We start from the raw sequence: 21,096 nt of genomic DNA, 5'->3' as shown, positions 1-21,096 counted from the left end.
ACGTGCAAAACTTCAAACCCTCAGGATTCAGTATGAGAATCTCAGAATGTATAATGATGAAAGTGTGGCTAACTATTTCCTTCGGGTAGATGAGATTGTTAATTGTATGAAAAACTTGGGTGAAGAAATAAAAGAGGCTGTTTTGGTTGAAAAAGTCCTAAGATCATTGTCCCCCAAGTTTGAATCTAAAGTGTCTGCAATAGAAGAAAAGGAAAATCTACGAACTCTTACTATGTCTCAGCTACACGGAATTCTAACTGCTTATGAAATGAGAAAAGGAGGTCTATCAGACAGGAGAGAAGCTGCTTTTAAGGCTTCAGGCAAAGGAGACTACTATGAATCAAGTCACGTGCCAGAAGAAGAAGAAGAATCAAATTTTGTCAGAAATCTTCAACGGGGTACTGGAAGGTTCAGAGGTAAGCTACTTTTTAAATGCTTTGCTTGTGGAAGAGTAGGTCATTATGCTGCCAAATGTCCTCATAAGGATAAGATTGACAAAGGAAAGGAACGTGCCAGATGGAACAAGAAACAAAATGCAAATAAGAAAAGCTACTACACTCATGAAGACAGTGATGGTCTATCAAATAGTGATGAAGATGAACGAGGTAATGACTATAAACTTTTAATGGAATTTGAAGATGATGATTACATGGATGCTATAGATGTGGATAGTTTTTATGAAGAGATTTCTAGACTTAAGACATGTATAGAAGAAAAGAATATGATCATTGATACTCTACAATTTCAAATTGATGAAAAAGAAAAATATCTTGAAAAGTTAGAAGGTGAAATTATTGGCCTTAGAAAAGAAATTGAGAAAACAAAGGCTATTAATCTTAATTTTGTCAAAGGATCTGAAACTCTGGATGAGATCATCAATGTACAACGTTCTCCGCTAAACAAGACAGGTCTGGGGTATAATGGAGAAACATCTCAAGCATCCACCTCAAAGAGTTATCTTGATGCAACAAGAAGGAATGAGCAAAAGCACAATGGAGATCACCAGGTAAAGCAGGGACGAATTACATCAAGAATGAACAAAGACTATCAGGTAAACCAGGGGAAATCTGTCTTAAGGATGAACAAAAGCTACAACCAGCCACAGGTAAAATCTTCTCAATTTGCTTCAAGAATGGATGACAATAGAAATTACAATCATTTGGCTGGTAGATTTGATAATCGCAGAAGTTTATTCAATGGGCAATGTTTCTCTTTCCATAACTTTGGTCACAAAGCAGCTCAATGTGTTGCATATAAAACAATCATGACTAGAGAAGCTCAAAAACAAAGAAGTATGATCGGGATTACAAAAAGGACCTATAACAACTTTTCAGCTCTTGAAAATGAAGTTGAATGTTCTATTTGCAATAACTTTGGTCATGAAGATTCTGAATGCAGGAGCAGGTTTCAGCAGACAAAGGAACAAGCCTCAAGCACCAGAACATGGAGAATAAAGGAACCACAAACAGAAAGATGTGGGATAGCATTTTATGTAGAAGGACAAGAAAATCTATGGTACATTGACAGTGGATGTTCGAAACATATGACAGGTGATAAAGAAAAACTTGAATCATATTCTGCTTTAGAAAAGGGAAAGAAAGTTTCTTTTGGAAATGATACTCCTGCAGCTATAAAAGGAAAAGGCACTGCTCAGTTAAAAGAAAAGGTCAAAGCTGGAAATGTTTTGTATGTTGATGGATTGAAGCATAATCTTCTAAGTGTCAGCCAGATGTGTGATCAAGGAACCGAGGTGATATTTAGATCAAACGGATGTCGTGTTCATGATCTTGATACAGGTGAAACAATGATCAAAGGTAGAAGAACTCCAAATAATCTATACATATTTGAAGAAGGACAACAATGCTATTTGAGCAAGGATGATGAACACTGGTTATGGCACCAGAGGTTGGAGCATCTAATTTTTTCACAAATAAGGAAAGCATGCAAATATCAGGCAGTTCGTGGTCTTCCAGATATCAAAATTCCAGACAACACCATATGCAAATCATGTCAGTTTGGAAAGCAAACTAGAACTAACTTTCCAGAGAAGGAAGGATCAGCTAGCATGCCTCTTGAGCTAGTCCATACAGATGTATGTGGTCCATTTAGGAAAAGGACACCTCGAGGAGAAGAATACTTGATATTATTCATTGAAGATTTCTCCAGGTTTGTTTGGTTAGGACTTATGAAGCACAAAGACGAAGCATTCGAGAAATTCAAATCCTTCAAAGCCTTGGTTGAAAATGAATCAGGTTACAGAATTAAGTGCCTCAGGTCTGACAGAGGTGGGGAGTTTACCTCAAATGAATTTTTCGATTTCTGTGAAGAACATGGGATAAGAAGAGAATTCTCTACAGCTAGAACTCCTCAGCAAAATGGAGTGGTGGAAAGGATGAACAGAACAGTCCAACAAATGGCTCGTGCTATGCTGGATGAGTCTGGAACTCCCGCAACTTTCTGGGGTGAAGCCGCATATGCTGCGATTGTTATTCTCAACAAAACAAATGTCTGAGTGAACAACACTCAAACTCCTCATGAGCTCTGGTATGGTGAGACTCCTTCAGTAAAGCACTTCAAAATCTTTGGGAGCAAAATATTAAGAATACTGATGAGCAACTTGGCAAACTTGAACCTAGAGCAGATGAAGGCATTCTTCTTGGTTATTCTCCACACAACAAAGCATATAAGTGCTACAATAAAAGAATTGGAAGAATTGTTGACAGCATTGATGTAGTGGTTGATGAAAAGGGATACATTCCTAGGCAAGTAAATCATGAAAATATCGAAGAAGATGAAGACTACCCTCAAAGACAGAATGATGAAGAAGAAGAACCTCAAGAAGCACCAGAGGAACAGATAAGGATAGAAGAGAAGACTCCATCCCGGTACGTTCAGAAGAATCATCCAGAATCTCAGATTTTGGGGCAAAAAGAAGCAGGTGTACAAACAAGAAGAACAATTGCAGAAGCTTCAAGCTATTTGGCATTACTCTCCTCCACTGAACCACAAAATGTAAAAGAGGCATGCAAAGATGAATGTTGGGTCAAAGCAATGGATGAAGAACTTGAGCAGATCGAAAAGAAAAACACTTGGGAGTTGGTTCCTAGACCAAAGGATAAGAATGTTATAGGGACAAAATGGGTCTTCAAAAATAAGTTGAATGAAAATGGGGAAGTAATTAGAAACAAGGCAAGACTTGTTTGTAAAGGGTATGCACAGCAAGAAGGAATAGATTTTGAGGAAACTTTTGCTCCTGTTGCAAGACTTGAGGCCATCCGAATGTTCCTTGCTCTCTCAAGCTTTCAAAAGTTAAAAGTATTTCAAATGGATGTGAAATCAGCCTTTCTGAATGGAGACTTAGAAGAAGAAGTATACATTGAGCAACCAGATGGTTTCATTCTTGGAAATGATCCAAATCTTGTATGTAGACTGAAAAAGGCTCTCTATGGTCTTAAACAAGCTCCAAGGGCTTGGTACTATCGTTTGGACAAATATCTTCATCAACAAGGTTTTTCAAAAGGATCAGCAGATAGCAATCTTTATATAAAAATTGAAAATGACAAATTGCTAATACTTGTTGTGTATGTAGATGACATTATCTTTGGCAGTAATGAAGAATCTATGCGTCAAAGCTTTGCCTTGGTGATGCAGAAAGAATTCGAAATGTCCTTGCTTGGAGAATTGACATATTTTCTTGGCCTGCAAATCCAACAAAAGGAAGGAGGGATCTTCTTGTCTCAAACCAAGTATCTTAAGCAGATTTTGAAGAAATATGGCATGGAAGATGCAAAACCAGTATGTACACCCATGGTCACAGGATGTAGCCTCAGTGCAAATGATGAATCAGCAGCAGTACATCAACCAACCTACAGATCTATGATTGGAAGTCTACTTTATTTGACAGGTACTCGACCAGACATCATGCATGCAGTGGGAATAGTTGGAAGATTTCAGGCAAATCCAAAGGAAACTCATCTTCAGGCAGTAAAGAGAATCTTCAAATATCTTCAAGGGACTCAAAATTATGGCTTATGGTATCCTAGAGATACAGATCTCACACTTCATGCTTATACTGATGCAGATTGGGCCGAAAGCGTGGATGACAGGAAGAGCACAAGTGGTGGTGCATTCTTTATGGGTTCCAGATTAGTATCTTGGTTCAACAAGAAACAGAGTTCGATTGCCTTGTCTACAGCTGAAGCAGAATATGTTGCTACTGCATCTTGCTGCACTCAACTCCTTTGGATGATGCAGACCTTGCAGGATTTTCAAATCACTTGTACACCACCCGTCTCCATCTTATGTGATAATACAAGTGCAATCAGCATTTCAAAGAACCCAGTCATGCATTCAAAAACCAAGCACATACCAATCAAGTATCACTTTCTCCGGGAACAAGTGCTTGAACAAAAGGTCAAGTTGGAGTATGTTCCTTCTAAGGAACAGGTTGCTGATATACTCACCAAACCATTGCCTAGGGAGACCTTTGAATACCTCAGGCAAAAGCTGGGGGTTGTTGATGCATCATCTTGTTGTTGAATCTCTTCTGATTGTTGGTTGTACGCAAGGTTCATCTGAAGTATATGCGTACATGTGCTGGGTTGCGGATTGGTCAAAGATCGAATGGCACAGGTTCAGGGGGAGCATATCATGCATTGTTGGCATTATGGAGGAAGTACAAAAAGAGATCACGGATGCTGGTCTGAATATTGCTGTAATACGTCTCTATCTCTTTCATGGTCATTTATGGTGTTTGATGGATTATGGTTCTTCTTTGCAGATCTGGTTTATAATCAGGGGGAGAATGTTCTTAGGGGAGCATAACCCTTTGCCCTTGATGTCAAAGGGGGAGAGTGATTGGTTGTTGTTTCCATCAAGTCCAAAGGGGGAGATTGTTGGCATTATGATACATATGTTGTACTTGATGGCAACCCACTCATCTCAGATGATAAATTATAGTGCAGCAAAGTTCACGCACTTTCATGAAGATAAAAGTTTCTTTCATGTAGAGAAAAGTTCACGCACTTTTATGCAGAGAAAAGTTTATTTTATGAAGAGAAAAGTTCATGCACTTATATGCAGAGAAAAGTTTATTTCATGTAGAGAAAAGTTCACGCACTTTTATGCAGAGAAAATTTTATTTCATGTAGAGAAAAGTTCACGCACTTTTATGTAGAGAAAAGTTTATTTCATGTAGAGAAAAGTTCACGCACTTTTATGCAGAGAAAAGTTTATTTCATGTAGAGAAAAGTTCACGCACTTTTATGCAGAGAAAAGTTTATTTCATGTAGAGAAAAGTTCATGCACTTTTATGCAGAGAAAAGTTTATTTCATGTAGAGAAAAAGTTCACGCACTTTCATGCAGAGAAAAGTTCCTTTCATGAAGAGAAAATTTCACGCACTTTCATGGTTGGCTCATGGTATTAGTCTGACAGTTTTTGATCCTATGGTTTTGGTCCGTGGTATTGCATCCAAAAGTGTTGATCTCACGCACTTTCATGGTTGGTTCTTGGTATTAGTCCTATAGTTTTTGATCCTATGGTTTTGGCTCGTGGTATTGCATCCAAAAGTGTTGATCTCACGCACTTTCATGGTTGGTTCATGGTATTAGTCCAATAGTTTTTTGATCCTATGGTTTTGGACTGTGGTATTGTGGAAGGCCTAAGACTATAAACGATGAAGGAGATCATTTGGCGAAGCATCATCGAATGAAATGAATATCTAATAAGTGCTAGATCTGAAACATTTGTGATTGGGTTATGGTGCAGATCTGGATCTGAATGAAGGAGGAACCTTAGTGCATAAAGAAGGATAAGTTCTTTTGATGGGTCATAATCTTTATGCTTGAATAATAGTATCTTTGCATGATTTTGATATGTTATATGAGGTGCATGCTTGATCTATAAATCTGACAATCTGGGTTAATTAGTGTCTGAATATTTGAAAGAAGGAATTATCCTTTATAGATCTGCACGCAGGTTTCAGGTTGTTGAAGTAGCGTATATCTTTAAATTATGATCTAGCTACCTCTGTCTATTGCTGCAGTATTCTGGGTTCAGAATTTGGTGTGTGGTTACTGTTACTGTGTTCTGGGTATAGCTGTCAGAGAAGTGTTTACTTGATTCAGTGCTAATTGGGAAAAGGAGATTGTTTGATGCAGATATACTTGATGATTGATTGATGTTCATGGATCCAGTCTGAAAATTTATGAAACGTGGTCCCTGGAAGAAAGAGAAGGTTGTAGCCTTCAGTAGGCCAGCACCTACGTACTAGTATCTTGGCTAGTACAAGAGCTAAGGGGGTTGTAGCTCCCTTCCAGGAGAAGCTGGAGAACGAGAGAGGGTTGTAGCTCTCTGCAGGTTGTAGCCTACGTACTGGTAAAGGACTGCACCAGTACAAAATCATTGTAAAAGGAGTTTCTAATTGAAAGAAGATAGAGACATATTGCAGCAGGTGGTTTTCACCCACATTGGGTTTCCACCTTATATCTGGTGTTCTTTTGTGTGATTATTTGCTTTTCTTGTTCCTGCTCATTATTTTATGATATTGACATACAAAGTAATGATCAATATTTGAAGAATTATTCAAAGTATAAATAAGGAAGATAGATTGAAAAGAATTTGATAATACTGATTCACTCCCCCCTCTCAGTATTATTTCCAACATCAGGATCAAGTGTGCACCTGGCCCTTTTGTAACTAAGTTGGAATCTTTCTTCATAATCCTCTAGGGATTCATCATTGCTTATGGTAATCCTAAAAATTTCCTCTTTAGTATCCTTTGACCTAAAATAGTATCAATACTCGTTGTTGAAGGCTTGCCGCATCTGAGCCCAAGTTGTGATGCTATTCCCAGGTAAACCCATGAACCAACGCAATGCTGCATCCTTGAGGGTAGATGGAAATAGTTTTAACTTATGCTCATCATCTGTATAGTCATAGGTTCGACATATAACATCAAACTCAAATAGGAATGTGTCGGGGTCTTCTGTGATCAAGCAATGGAAATGAGGTAGCGCAAAGGGACTTATATTTTTCATCTTAGTGTCCCCATTGGTTTCCCTAATGGGGAAGGCACCCTCGACTCTCTCTCTATTCCCTCTGTCATTTCTGTTTTCAGCCATTGGTTTAGTAGGAATGGGTTCTTCTTCTTCTTCTTCCCCTGTAAGTTCTTCAAATATGCTAGGTTGCTCACCTAAGGGTTCCTCTATTTCATAGCCACCAAAGAAGAGGGAACGTTGGCTGTTTGATGCAGTGGGGGTATTTGGCAAAAATTTCACGAAGTTATCCCTATTCCTATGAGGCATGAAAGGAAATGTTTTTGGTTTGGTTTTGCATTTTTTTTCAAAATTGGAAAGTGCTTTGCAAGAATTGAAATTGTTGATTAAATGAAATGAAAAACTACTTGCTGAATTGAAATCTTTCTTTCAAAATGGAAAGGAAAGCAGAAAATGTAGAATGAAAAAGGAAGCAACTAAATTACTTTTACAGAAATAAACTAATGGCAGAATATTAAAGACAAGAAATAGAAGAAAGAAGCAGTAATCACATATTACTCAGACGCCTCACTGGCAATGGCACCAAAAAATGATGAGCGCTAGTATTGCAGCAAGAATGCTGCAACTCCTGGGCTACCAAATTTAATTTATCAACCCGAGGTTCGTACAAACTTGGAGGTGACAGTGCTGTATACACAAGCAAAAGTGATGGTTCTGCCTTTTGTCATTGTTAATATGGCGCGAGACCACTGAGGTTTTCAAGACAAACTTCTATGGAGTTAGAATAAGCTTGGTTTCTTGATGGAAGAAAGGGAAATCTACTCTACTGCAGTAATGAAAAGGACTGAACTTCAATGCTAAATCACACCATTTCCTAATTAACTGCCAGGAAACTATGCTTTGCAATAATTCTGAGTTAACATGAATCAAATGCTACTATCTAAGCATGGAAGTAAACAACATCAAACATCACTAATGTGCAAGTAAAGGTACTGAAATAAATCTGTTTTTGTCTTTTTGTCTTTTCATGCAAAATCAAGTATGCAAACTAATTTCTTTTGGTGATGTGGTAGGTGAATTAAGGATGTTGGAGGATGGCTGGAAGGTTTAGGAGATATTTGGATGGTGTGGGATACCCTTGGGTGACCTTTGGTGGCTTCCTAGAGGTTTTCCCTCAATTTGGCCTCAAAACAGGCCATTATAGGAAAACCTATAGGATGTACTAGAAACCTACAGGATTCCCTGTAAACCTACAGGATACAGCTGAGAGAAAAATGGGAGGTGTTGGAGGTGATGGAAGGCTTAGGGAAGGTGGAAGATGGGTAGAATGAAGTGAGGAAAGGTATAGGATAACTTAAGAGTTAACAACAAGGATAGAAGATGGTTGGATTCGCTCAATGTGCTTGGAAGAATTTCTATGTAAAATGATGAAAACTAGTGAAGGCAATGGTGAAAACAAGGAATGACTATGGTGGATGAAGTGGAAGGTGGTTACTGGCTATGAAGTATTTGTCTACTCTTGAAGCACCTCCTCTACATAAAACATGTATATTTTCCAAAAAGCTATGTAAACAAGAAGCATTCTCGTAAGCTAGAAAAGCAGAATTAATGAACAAACTGCATACATTATGCATGAGGAAAGTTGCTGAAAGGAATGAAAGAATGGATGATATCTACTACAAAAATGAAGATAGAAGAGATGGCAATGAAATCCTACTTTGCAAAACTGATCAAATGCTAACTTAAATACAGTAAACTCTAAAGCTCATACAAGAAATAGAAATCTGTGTTTTTGGGGCTGCATAAGGGTCCCTTCCTTAAATCATGATCCCAAAGGGAGGAAATGAGGACAAGATACCTAATGATAGCCTTATGGTACTCCTTTTATCCCTGCTAACCTGCTACTGTAGTAAGGCACAAATGGAAGCAAACTAATAAACAACCAATCCAATCTACACTACTTGCAATGAAAATACATCTAAAGGAAAATTAATAATGAAGCTATGAGACTAATATAAACATACAGATACAAGAAAGAGGAGCCTTGGCTGCTAGGGTTGGGCCCTAACCCAAGAGCTTTATCCCTCTGAGTTAACTCAGTGTTGGCTCAAAACAAAACTCATTCTTATTACCAAAACAAAAAATTACATCAACAAAACTTCCACAAGTATGGAGCTTGAAAATAACTTAGAGTTTTAAAACCAAAAAATCAAATACTAATGAGGCTTTAGGCCTCTATACTTATACAACTGAAGTCCCCAGTGAATTCCTTAAAATTAGGGAGGCTCGGCTCCCAAACTGGAGATAAACTAGCTCTTTGTCTCTCACTTGCTCGGCTGCCTTCTAATCCTCATGGCTTGGTTGCTTGCACTCCGAGATGGTGTGATGGATGGAGGAATATTCAAATGGGGGAGAAGTAAATGAGGAGGATTTACCTCCTACAATCCCTTTCCCTTGTCCCATTCAAGTTTTAACCTTAGTATTTGCCAAAATTTCTTGATTTTCTCCTTCAATCCTGCATTCAATGCATATTAGTCCACTAGGCATAATATCCAATTCTAACTTATCTCATAAACAAAATATAATAAAAAACATGTAATAAGTTGTAAGAAAACTTGGTTTGATTAAGCTAGGAGATGAATTAAGGCCCATATAATTACCCAATGATGAGGCTCATCACTAGCTTCCTGTGGTCAATATTGTTCTCAAACAAGTCCGTTAGTGTTTTCCACATTACGAATGTAATTTATTTCCCATGGAGTTTCAAGACAATATGATCTCGAACTCCCTCCAATATGATCCTCCTCGCTTTAGCTACATCTTTGTTTGACTGAGCTAGATCCTAGGAATCAAATGTTGGGGGTTTAACTACATATGTCTTGATGTAATTTAGTAGCCTGTTATCATCTAATACTGCCTCCACAGAAATCTTCCATGCCACAAAATTTGTTGTTCCTTCCAAAGCATACTTGAGCCTGAGTCCGGTGGAAGTCATCTTCTCAGTCCTGGAGTAAACCTACAACACTGATATTGTAATTTTAACCTCCTACACAAAGTTCAAATTCTCTTGTCTACTGTGATTCTAGCTCTGTTACCATGTAGAAATTGCTTGTAGATTCAAACTTCTTATGTAATATTCTAAAACAAATGACTTTAATCTACTGTACTCATTAGCAGAAACAATTAATCGATCGAGAAATCACAACATAAACATGAGAAAAGATTTAATCACATATGCTCAGAGATTTATCTAAGGGAAAAGAAACTACTCAAAACCCCTTCCTATCTGTATTGCATTAGTTAGAAAATAGAGAAGAAATATAATGGTTGTTCAAGCCTGAACAATCTCCGCACAAGTATAATCTATCTCACTTCCTCATAAGCTGTCTTTGGCCAATACTTAGCCAATTCTGATACCTTCTAAGCTCCTATTTCCTTGTGATGTTTCCTTGGGAATTATTTCCCTATTAATTAGGGACAATCCCTATAGGTCCTTATCTGACTGCATGCACCACCTGTACAACTTGGAAAATTATACAATTGATAGTACACTGCTCTTGAACTCCAATATCAACCAGGTAACTAAAATTTCATGCACGCATAAGTTAATTATGGCTGATTTATCAGTTAACTAGTTAAACACTGAAGCTGTACTCCACTGCTAGACCTCCTACTAGTTCCTCCAATAGTTGGAACTAGTTTAACCAACTTTAACTCAGTTTAACTGAATTAAACTATTACAACTCAAATTAAACTCACACTAGGCTCCTAAAATTTAGTAACCACTCTACATGACTCAAGTTAGGCCCTCAATTCAAATTAATTGAGCCAACTAAATGAAATTAACTTAGTTAACACGTACAAGTTGTCTTGTGATGTAGAATTACAATTTTATCCTAATTTAATTCAAGGGAAAATTAAATCAGGATTTTCTTGTTGCCATTTTCAACACCAAGATCATTGTCATTATCATCCTTACAGGAGGAGTGACAGGGTATATTTTCCAGATGAGCTCAAGAAAGACAAGCCACCTACTTTTGATGGGGATTTGAAGAAGTTAGAGGATGCAGAGGCATGACTACTTGGGATGAAGAAGTTCTTTGAGATGCATGATTACACGGAGAATACGAAGGCCATAATAGCTATCTTCATCCTCAAAGGGAAAACAAACATATGGTGGGAAGATGTGAAGCGGGTTAGAGACATCAAGTAAGAGGAGTTGAGTTGGCATGAATTCAAGAGACTTTTCAAGAAGAAATATTTGTTAGAGAGGTGCTATGACAACAAAGCCAAGGAATTCTATGAGTTAAAGATGGGATCAATGACATATGAGGAGTAATGGCCAAGTTCCTGGAGTTGTTGAGGTACATATTGTATCTTAAGGATGAAAAATCCAAATTTCAGATATTTTTCAATGGATTTCCATTAGCATTTAGAGATTGGATTGAGTATGATGAGCCTCGATCGCTTGAGGAGGTCATTGGGAAATTGAAGCATTGTTATGAGCAATCAAATCATAAGAAAAAATATTAGCAAGTTTGGAAAGGGAAAGACAAAGCTAAAGGTAAATGGAAGTTGAAAAATAACACGACCTCAGAATGTAGGAAAGAAAGAAAATGTTGCACCTTACAAGAAGTTTAATGGGTCACAACATGGAGGGAAAAAAAATACAAGTGATGGTAAGGGACAATTTTTGTGTTGGATATGTGGCAAGGAGCATCTCAATATAGATTTTCCCCAGAATCATAGGGGTAGGCCTAATATTTACAGTGCATAGGAAGCACAAATAGTTGGGGATGTTGGGTAGAGCATTCCACAGATCTATGCAACATTGGATAACATGCAGGAGGATCACCAAACATCTATTATTGAGATGGATGGTAAGCTTTGTGATCAATTTGTTTATATTTTGATTGAACTTGGATCTAATTATAACTATGTTAGTCATGAACCAGTGGATATGTGTGGTTTGAATAAAGAAGTGCATGAAAAATATTGGTTAGTGCAACTGGCTATAGGTACAAAGAAGAGAATTCATAATTGGGTAAGAGATTTTGTATTCGAGTTGAATGGTATGCCTACTTCAACACATTTGAATGTACTGCCACTGGGATCATATAGTATGATTTTGGGTATGGATTGGTTGTATCTTGACAAGACTAAGGTGGAATTATATGACAAAGCTATTGAATGCTTGGATGACAATGGGGAACATATAATCTTGTAGGGTAAGAAGAAAGCTACATCAGTTAGAAAGGTGAAAACTATGCAAGCAAATCGCAGTCACAAAAAAGAGTGTGTGTTATTTGCAGTGCATATTTCTAGTGACAAAGGTAAGGATGTTGAGGATGCAAAATTTATGAAGAGGTACCCGATCTTGCAACAATTTCAATATGTGTTTCCAACAACGATTTTAGATTTGCTGCCAAACAGGGAAGTGGAATTTTTCATTGGGTTGGTAACAGGGGAAACACCAACATCAAAGGAAGCACACAGGATGAGCACACCAGTGTTAGTATATTTGAAGTTGCAGTTGAAGGAAATGCTTGACATGGGATACATTAGGCCAAGTGTATCGCCTTGGGGTGCACCAATGTTTCTTGTGAAGAAGGATGGTACTCTCAAGTTATGCATTGGTTATAGGTAGTTGAAAAAGGTGACTATCAAGAAAAGGTATCTGTTGCCAAGGATTGATGACTTGTCTGATCAGTTGAAGGGAACAACAACGTTCTCGAAGATTGAATTGAGACCCATATATCATCAGGTACACATTAAAGAAGAGGACATCTACAAGACTTCTTTCTAGATGAGATATGGACATTATGAGTTTTTTGTAGTTCCATTTGGTTTTATTAATGCTTCAACTAACTTTATGTGCTTGATGAATAGTGTGTTGTGTCATTATGTGGACAAGTTTGTTATTGTGTTCATTGATGACATCTTGATATATTCTAAAATGAGGAAAAACATACCAAGCACTTAGTAGCAGTATTGAGATTGCTGAGAGAGCATTAGTTATATGCTAAGCTCAGTAAATGAAATTTCTTAGAACAAAGGTACACTACTTGGGGCATGTGGTTTCCAAGGAAGGTATAGTAGTAGATCTGGAGAAGATAAGAACTATCATGGAGTGGGAAATTCCTAGAAATGTGGATGAGGTAAGAAAATTTATGGGGTTAGAAAGTTATTATCGGAGGTTCATCATGAAATTCTCTTAGATTTCATATCCTATTATGTCACTATAGAGGCAAGGTAAGAAATTTGAATAGATAGAGGAATGTGTAGTAAGTTTTTAGTAGTTGAAGCAGTTGTTGACAAATGCTTCAGTGCTAAAGATTTCAAATCTAGACAAAGAGTTTTTTGTGTTTACAAATGCATGCAAGAGAGGACTTGGTGGAGTCCTAAGGTAGGAAGGATAGGTAGTGTGTTATGAGTCATGGAAATTGAATGATGATGAGAATAATTATGCGACACATGATCTTGAGTTGGAAACAATCATCTATGCATTGAAGATGTGGAGACACTATCTTCTTGGAAGGAGGTTTGTACTGATGAGTGATCATAGTGGATTGAGGTATCTATTTGACCAACTAAACTTGAATCCCACACAAGTTAGATGGTTGGCCATGATCAGTGAGTTTGAATTTTAGATCAGGTACCTCAAGGGGAAAGAGAAAAAGTGCTGTCTAGGTAAATCCTCTATGCGGATAGAGACGATCCCTCTAGCCTAATGAGTGGGACTAGCAACCAACGTGACAATCTACGCGACACTTTCCTAAATTACAATTGAAATGAGAGAAGAGGAAGGATACCTACCTCATTCTAATGCTATAACACACTCATTTGTTGAAGATCTTGATCGCTTTCTCCTCAGGCTTAGTCCTTACTGTTCACAACATTTGAATACTTGCACAAGAGGCCAAAGATACAACAAAGCGTAAAAGTGAAACAACCATAATCAAATGTAAATCACTTAACAGATCAAGGAGCATTAAGATAAATGATGCATTGACACAAGCATTTATGGAAAGTGAACCAACAGTTGTATATATTAATGAATAGGAAGCATACAACCTAGGCCTTGATGTTAGTAAGCCCTCCTTAATTGAATGTCCAAGTCTAAGATCAAGCTCTCCAAGCACTCCTTCTCCAAGCCAAAGTGAATAACATGTAGGCACTATCTTAGCATAAGGGCGAAAACAACTAGAGACCAACCATTTGGGATTGGAAGAGGATGAATATATAGGCAATGAGAGGGAGTTAGGATATCTCCAAAGATAGGGGAGGACCCTCATCTCAAGGAGGAAGCTCATAGGGAATATAAAAGGGAAATATTGGGAGAATTTGACCACATCCATAACGAACAACCTCCATCTCATCGTTCTGGAAGTCTCTAGATCACGAAGCTTCTTGTCCTCTTTGGGAAAACTTTTCTTTTAGGGATCAACACGAGTATCCAAGTAAAAACCATGATGGTAGCATGAGGCTAGTATGGTGCAACCCACCATCAGCACGAGTAGGTAGTGTTGCAATCGCGCTGACCCAAAAATTAGGGTTTTGAGATCACTTCTTCAAGGAAGGCTCAAGGCATGTTTTCATTAGTTTTTCAAGAAGGATCTGGACTGCATATTAAGATGAGCACACTGCATAATTTCCAAGTTTTGGGCACTCCAGGGTATGAAATAGGGAAGTGCAGGAGGTGTGACAAAATACTGTGTAACAGATGCCCCCTAAAGCATGAAGGCAGAATAGGGAGTGATGGCTGAGATGATTTACGAGCTTTTGCAAGGACGAGAACAAACATCGTTAGGAGACCCAAAAATCAAGGATGCATAGACATATACATATATGATATCAAAACATGAATCCACGATATGGACACATCCATATAGATAGAAAGGACCATGTGAAAAGATCCACGATATGGGTGCAACCAACTGAATGAAAAGGATCGTTTGGAAGTCTAAGATCCAAGGTATAGATTCAACCACCCGATATAGAAGGATCATCATCATCATAGATAAAAGGTACCACGACATGGTCATGGCCATTTGTATAAAGGAAACATGTATACAATCATGAATAATACATAACTCCATGTAGCTTGAGTTATATCAGATAAAACTTAGGGTCTTGCGCTTCATCCCAACCTGATCAAAGTACAAATTCTAACATGCGAATGAATGTGTCGAAGTCGAACATGCTAGAAAACCACCTGATTACCAGCCAATGATGTGAACTATTAATAGGCACAAGAGAAATCACCAATAATGACAATGACTGTCAAGGTACGACAATACAATCCGTGAATGTGAAAATGAATCTATCTCACTTCCACTTTCTTCTGTTTCGAGGGTGAGTTCTTTGCGCAGACATGTGGTGTTGCCATGGGTTCCCCCCTTTCCCCTATTGTTGTGAATCTTTTTATGGAAGATTTCGAAGCCAAAGCTTTAGCTTCGGCTCATCTCTTTCCCAAGCTATGGAAAAGGTATGTAGATGACACTAATGTCATCTGGTCACATGGCCTTGAGGAGCTGGATCGCTTCTTCAATCACCTCAACGGCCAGTCCTCTACCATTAAGTTCACCATGGAAAAAGAGGTCAATGGTTGCCTCCCTTTCCTGGATATTCTTATATCTAAGAATAAGGACAACTATCTCTCCCACTCTGTGTTCCGGAAGAAAATGCATACGGAGCAATATCTTCATGCCGATTCCCATCATTTCCCTGCTCAGAAGATTGGTGTTCTTAACACCCTCGCTACTCGTGCCCTTAGGATTTCTGATAGTGAGAGCTTTGATAAGGAGAGATCCCATCTCCTTGATGTCTTTGTGGAGAATGGATATAGTAGGCGCCTAGGTCAGAAGGCTTTCCTTAAAGCCTCTAAAAATACGTTAATTAAGAAAGAGCCAAAAGAGCGCCGTCTAGGTTTCCATCTTCCCTATGTCCAAGGAACCACAGACAAGATTGCTCGGATCCTTAAAAGGTATGATATTCCCTCAACCTTTAGGCCCCTCAACACCATTCACAATTCCCTCCGATTGGTGAAAGATCCCATTAACCCTAAGGACATGAAGGGTGTCTACTTGATCCCTTGTTCTTGTGGGACCCCCTATATTGGAGAAATAGGGTGCTCCATCCATCAGAGGATCAGCGAACATGCAGCCAACCTAAGACATGGGAGATCCAAGTCTTCAACGTTAGCAGAACATGTGGAAAAGACCAAGCATCAGGTTTGTATAGAGGAGGCCGAGGTTGTTGCCAAAGTTGCTCAGTTCCATCATCGAAAATTCAGGGAAGCTATTGAGATTGAAAGAAGGCCTAACAATCTCAATAGAGATGACGGCTGGAAGATCAGTAGATGTTGGATCCCTGCCCTTTCATCCTAGTCTTTCTCTTCCTCCCCCCCCCCCCCTCATCTTTTTCACTTTCATTGTTCCTAGGGTTTATCCTTCTTGCTCTGGACTTTTTCCGGTCCTTCTCCTTCTTTTTATGTTAGGTCGCTCTTTCTATTTATTTCTTCCTGATAGATATTAATGAATATAATCATAACTAATATATTATTATTATTATTATTGTTATTATTTTTTTTTATTTAAAAGGTCTATTTTTTTTTGGATTTATTTATTATTTATTATTTTAATTGTTTATTTATTTATTCTACGTTCTTAATTAAATTTTATTCATTTTACTTTATATTTATTTTTGTGTATCTTTTAGTTATTTAACCATTTAATTTCAACTTATTAGTAATATATAGTTATTATAACTAACTATCATCCTAAAATTACCTTATATATATATATATATATATAAGTTAGGTCTTTAATCTAACTAATTCCCATTTAATTTACAATTTTTAAGTATTAAATTATACCTTTTAACTAACTAATAGCGTAAACACCATATAAAATTATTTCATTTGTATATTTATATATATATATATATTTATCTATTTAATTTTAACTTACTAATAATATATAGTTATTATAACTAACTACCATCCTAAAATTACCTTATATATATATATATATATATATATATATATATATATATATATATATATATATATATATATATATATATATATAAGTTAGGTCTTTAATCTAATTTACAATTTTTAAGTATCAAATTATACCTTTGAACTAACTAATAACGTAAACACCATCTAAAATTATTTCATTTATATATATTTTTTATATATATTTTAAGGTATGGTCACCGATGATAACTAACTTCCTCTAAATTATCAAATTGACTTTTTGACTCTGGTCCTTAAGTCAAAATTAGCCGTTGGTCAAGATAGCCGTTGGAGGCTCTACTCAGACTATTTAACATGCGAAGCTGGATCTGTTTCTTCAACTTGTCCTGACGATGAACCACACTGGTTGGTTCGAAACGCGTCGACAAAGGTCTCTCTATATGTGATTTACGCCGAAGTTCTACTTATAACTATTATGGATCATAGAAGCCTCAATTCAACAATGAATCTGAAGTCGAACACTCATGGAATCATCCGATCGAAGGCTAATGATGAAAACCTGCTGTTGGATGTGAACAACTTGCCATTAAGACATGTAAGCTCTAAGGTACTGAAAGGGAGTCTCTAAGTCATCTTCTTGGATAATGAGATAAAGTCGATAGGAAGTGACTTGTCGAACAAGGGCCATAATGATTCCCTCATCATTGACACGAACAAGGAATAAAGTGGAATAAAAGAGTATGATCCAAGACTCTGGAAAAAGGTAAGACAATGTATAGGTAGTAAATTGTAGATAGGACTTCTCTTGAACATATCAGTGACACGACTTTGGAGTGTGGCAACATTTGACTCAAAATAGGACCAAGGGTCATGATGACAAAGTGGAATAGTTAGATGAGAGGCAAAATGGTCATCCAAACCTGGAAGGAAAAGTGCCTGAGTGAGGATACACAAAACCCGACATGAGAAACAAATGAGTGTCATGTTCAAGAGCGACATGCTGCCTATACAAGAAATGTTTCACTTTCATTTTTCCCCACTACTTCTAGTGAGTACCCGAATTATTTTTAATCACAATCTTGAAGGAGATAACATATGCTTGTCGTATAACTTCATTCTTCAAATGAATCCATCCTAGTAAGTTTTATGAGTTCTAGGAAGGAGAAACTTGGTCTCGTCATGGCAACAAGTCTTCCGTCGTTTAATGTTTTACAAGTTTGATGGAAGAGTAAATCGATATCTTTTTCATATTTAGAGAGTTTGAAAAATAGAGGAAAAATAAAACTTCATCAGGTCCCTTTTTGTAATTCATCTCTCAAACCCGAAAAGGTAGAAAATAATATTCGACAGAACCTATTGACCATGTCGAACAAGGTGTACCTTTTCGTAAATAGTCAATCCTAGCCAAAAAAAGGGTAAATGTATACTGAGATGATGTCGATTCAAGTAATTTAGCGAGTTCCAAAAGACAAGTACTCAACGATATTTTCATATTTTGAGAGCCAGGAAAGAGCTTAAAGATGACTCCAGGGGGTTCATTTTTCATTTATTTTTAACGAGTCCGAAAAATAGATAAAACAAAAACTCGTTGAATTGGTAAAAAATGATCACCGTTACCACCAAAGATCCTGTAACTACACAAAGACAACCACACATTGCTGATATCGAGAAAAATAATAAAATATTGGAAAAAATGTGTTTAAAGACTTATAAATAGAGAAAAAGTAAAATTTTTTTACCATTTCACTTGGAGTAAATTGGAGAGTGCATTTTACCCTCTTTTCCTTGATTCTTTAAGCAAGCGGTGTGGGAGATCCAGGGCACCATTTAACAAACCGTCAGCTACAGGTAAGAGCTCTTTCCTTTCTCTTGCTTTCAGTTCATTTACATGCCATTTCATTGGATTTTTTTCTATGTAGGAGGAGGATTTTCATCTTATTATCGGGGGGTGATTAACGCGAGTCTAATCAAAAGGCCCTCACGTTGCCAGTGTGAAAAATAATTCATATAGTCGTGCTGGATGTAGAGTGGAAAATAGAATGAGAAATCCTATCTCTAAATCAGTTTTTTCAAAATTTTGATCCGTGGAAAGGCTTCTAAATGATGTTTATGGGTTGTTTACAGGAGATTTCGATAAACATGGCCATCAGATGGAAAGAAAGAGGCCACAAGGCAGAAGATCACCAAGCTTCCCAAAGCGTTGAATGTGTCAATGCTTTTAGGGACTGCGAATTACTGAAGTTTTTCCGAACCCAGAGACTCATAGCGCAAAATGAGATGTTAGAATATCTCATTGGAATATGGGATGTAAATCGCGAGATCTTCATTATTGGAGATCGAGAACTAGAACTAGAAGTTTCTGACATCTACTTCATCACTGGATTGTACAGAAGAGGGGAGAGGGTCCAACTCTTTAGAGCTTGTACTGGAGGAGAGAGCACCAACACCTTGATTAGAAGGCATTGCCCGGGTGCAGAGACAACTGTGAGTGGGAAGGTGAAGATAGAAACCATCAAAAACCTTCTCTTGAGGATGATTCTACACACCATGGCCCGTATAGATGTGGAAAAATTATTGCATGAGGCAAAGAAATCATAATTCCAATACGCAGTGGATTGTCTTGCTCCAACAATGTTCAACTACTGCGAAGGACTGCTGGTCAACATGAAGAGACATCTAACCAAAGGCAAGTTAGGAACTTGAAGAAGTTTGGGTTTGGATCAATTTTGGTCACTTTATTTTTGGAGCGTGTGCCCCTATTTCGATACCAGTGGGCAGAGGTGGACGATCCAACTCCACAAGATCCGAGGTTGCTCAGATGGAGTGAGATCATGCCTCGAGGGGGAGGAGGTTAACAAATGCATTTCCCTCCACCGTTATTTGGTTGGCTACGCCAACAACTGATCTTTGTGGATGACTATGCCTATGCAGGCATGAACTTCAGAGGAGATCTAGATCTTCCTCTACAACTGGGTGCATAGTGGACCGATGCAGGTAAAACTTTTTTTTTGGAATTTTTCAAGTTTTATGATTTTTTTGTTTGAAGTGTATCTAAGAGATTACTTGTGATAATTTTGCTAATGTGGGATTTGAAAGGCCTCCTGGCATGTCGCCAATAGCACAACGAGTAGCACATCACATAGAGGAGAATGCTTCGTATGAGGAAGGAGTAGATCCTATAGTAGAAATGGAACGAAATATGGAAGTGATTACTCGGGGGATTCTAGAGTATGTGACTATGTATGACGTGCCGCTGCGGTACTAGAGGCATACAGTAGGAGTGTCTGCGAGACTGCGTCGGTTATTAGGCAGAGTGATCAGAGCGGTCTCATGCTATCATGAGCATCATGTGGGCGAATAGCTTGTTCCTAGTCATGTTTATCTGCACTATTGTAGGCTTTGAAATCCATGTGTCTTAGAAAGCTATTTTTGAGATTTTGATGAAAAAAAATTGACATACTCGATACACACACACACACACACACACACACACACACACACACACACACACACATGCATATTTCTATTGTCTACTTATGTGTTCACATATCATGATGATGTGATTTGTTTCTTCTTCATAAGTGACACAAATGTCTATCTAAAACATAATTTTCTAATTCATCTGTTAATGTATTCAAATTTCTTGGAATGTGTTGATATGTGATATAATCAAAATTTATTTCCAGTAATCAAACACGTAGATAAATACACAAAATTTTTGGATTTCTCACTGAAAAATGACCATTTAGCTGTAGCAAAACAAGTTGTGAATCTAACTTAACAACCAAATTTCTAATTCTGAGAGCAAATTATTCTGATAACAGTTCAATAACTACACTGTACTCGGAAATATTATTAGTTGTTCATCCCAGGAAAATACCTTGTAAATTGACCAAATCGCCATCAGGGGCGAAGAGTGCCCAAGCTGCGGAGGATAAGTTCCGTGTGCTATGATAAGCACCATCAACAAAACCAACATAATGGTATGATGACATCTGCGAACCAAGTGGAACAAAAGGTAGGCAGAGGAAACATTTTTGCAAAGAAAAAAATCACACCAAAAACTCAAAATGCACACCAATGAATTCACACATTATTGTACAAAATTAATTACACA

This window comes from Pinus tabuliformis, chromosome X (assembly GCF_031772625.1).
Source record: "Pinus tabuliformis cultivar Carrire ecotype Pingquan chromosome X, CPIR1, whole genome shotgun sequence".
Taxonomy (NCBI): Eukaryota; Viridiplantae; Streptophyta; class Pinopsida; order Pinales; family Pinaceae; genus Pinus; species Pinus tabuliformis.
This window is presented reverse-complemented; position numbering follows the sequence as displayed.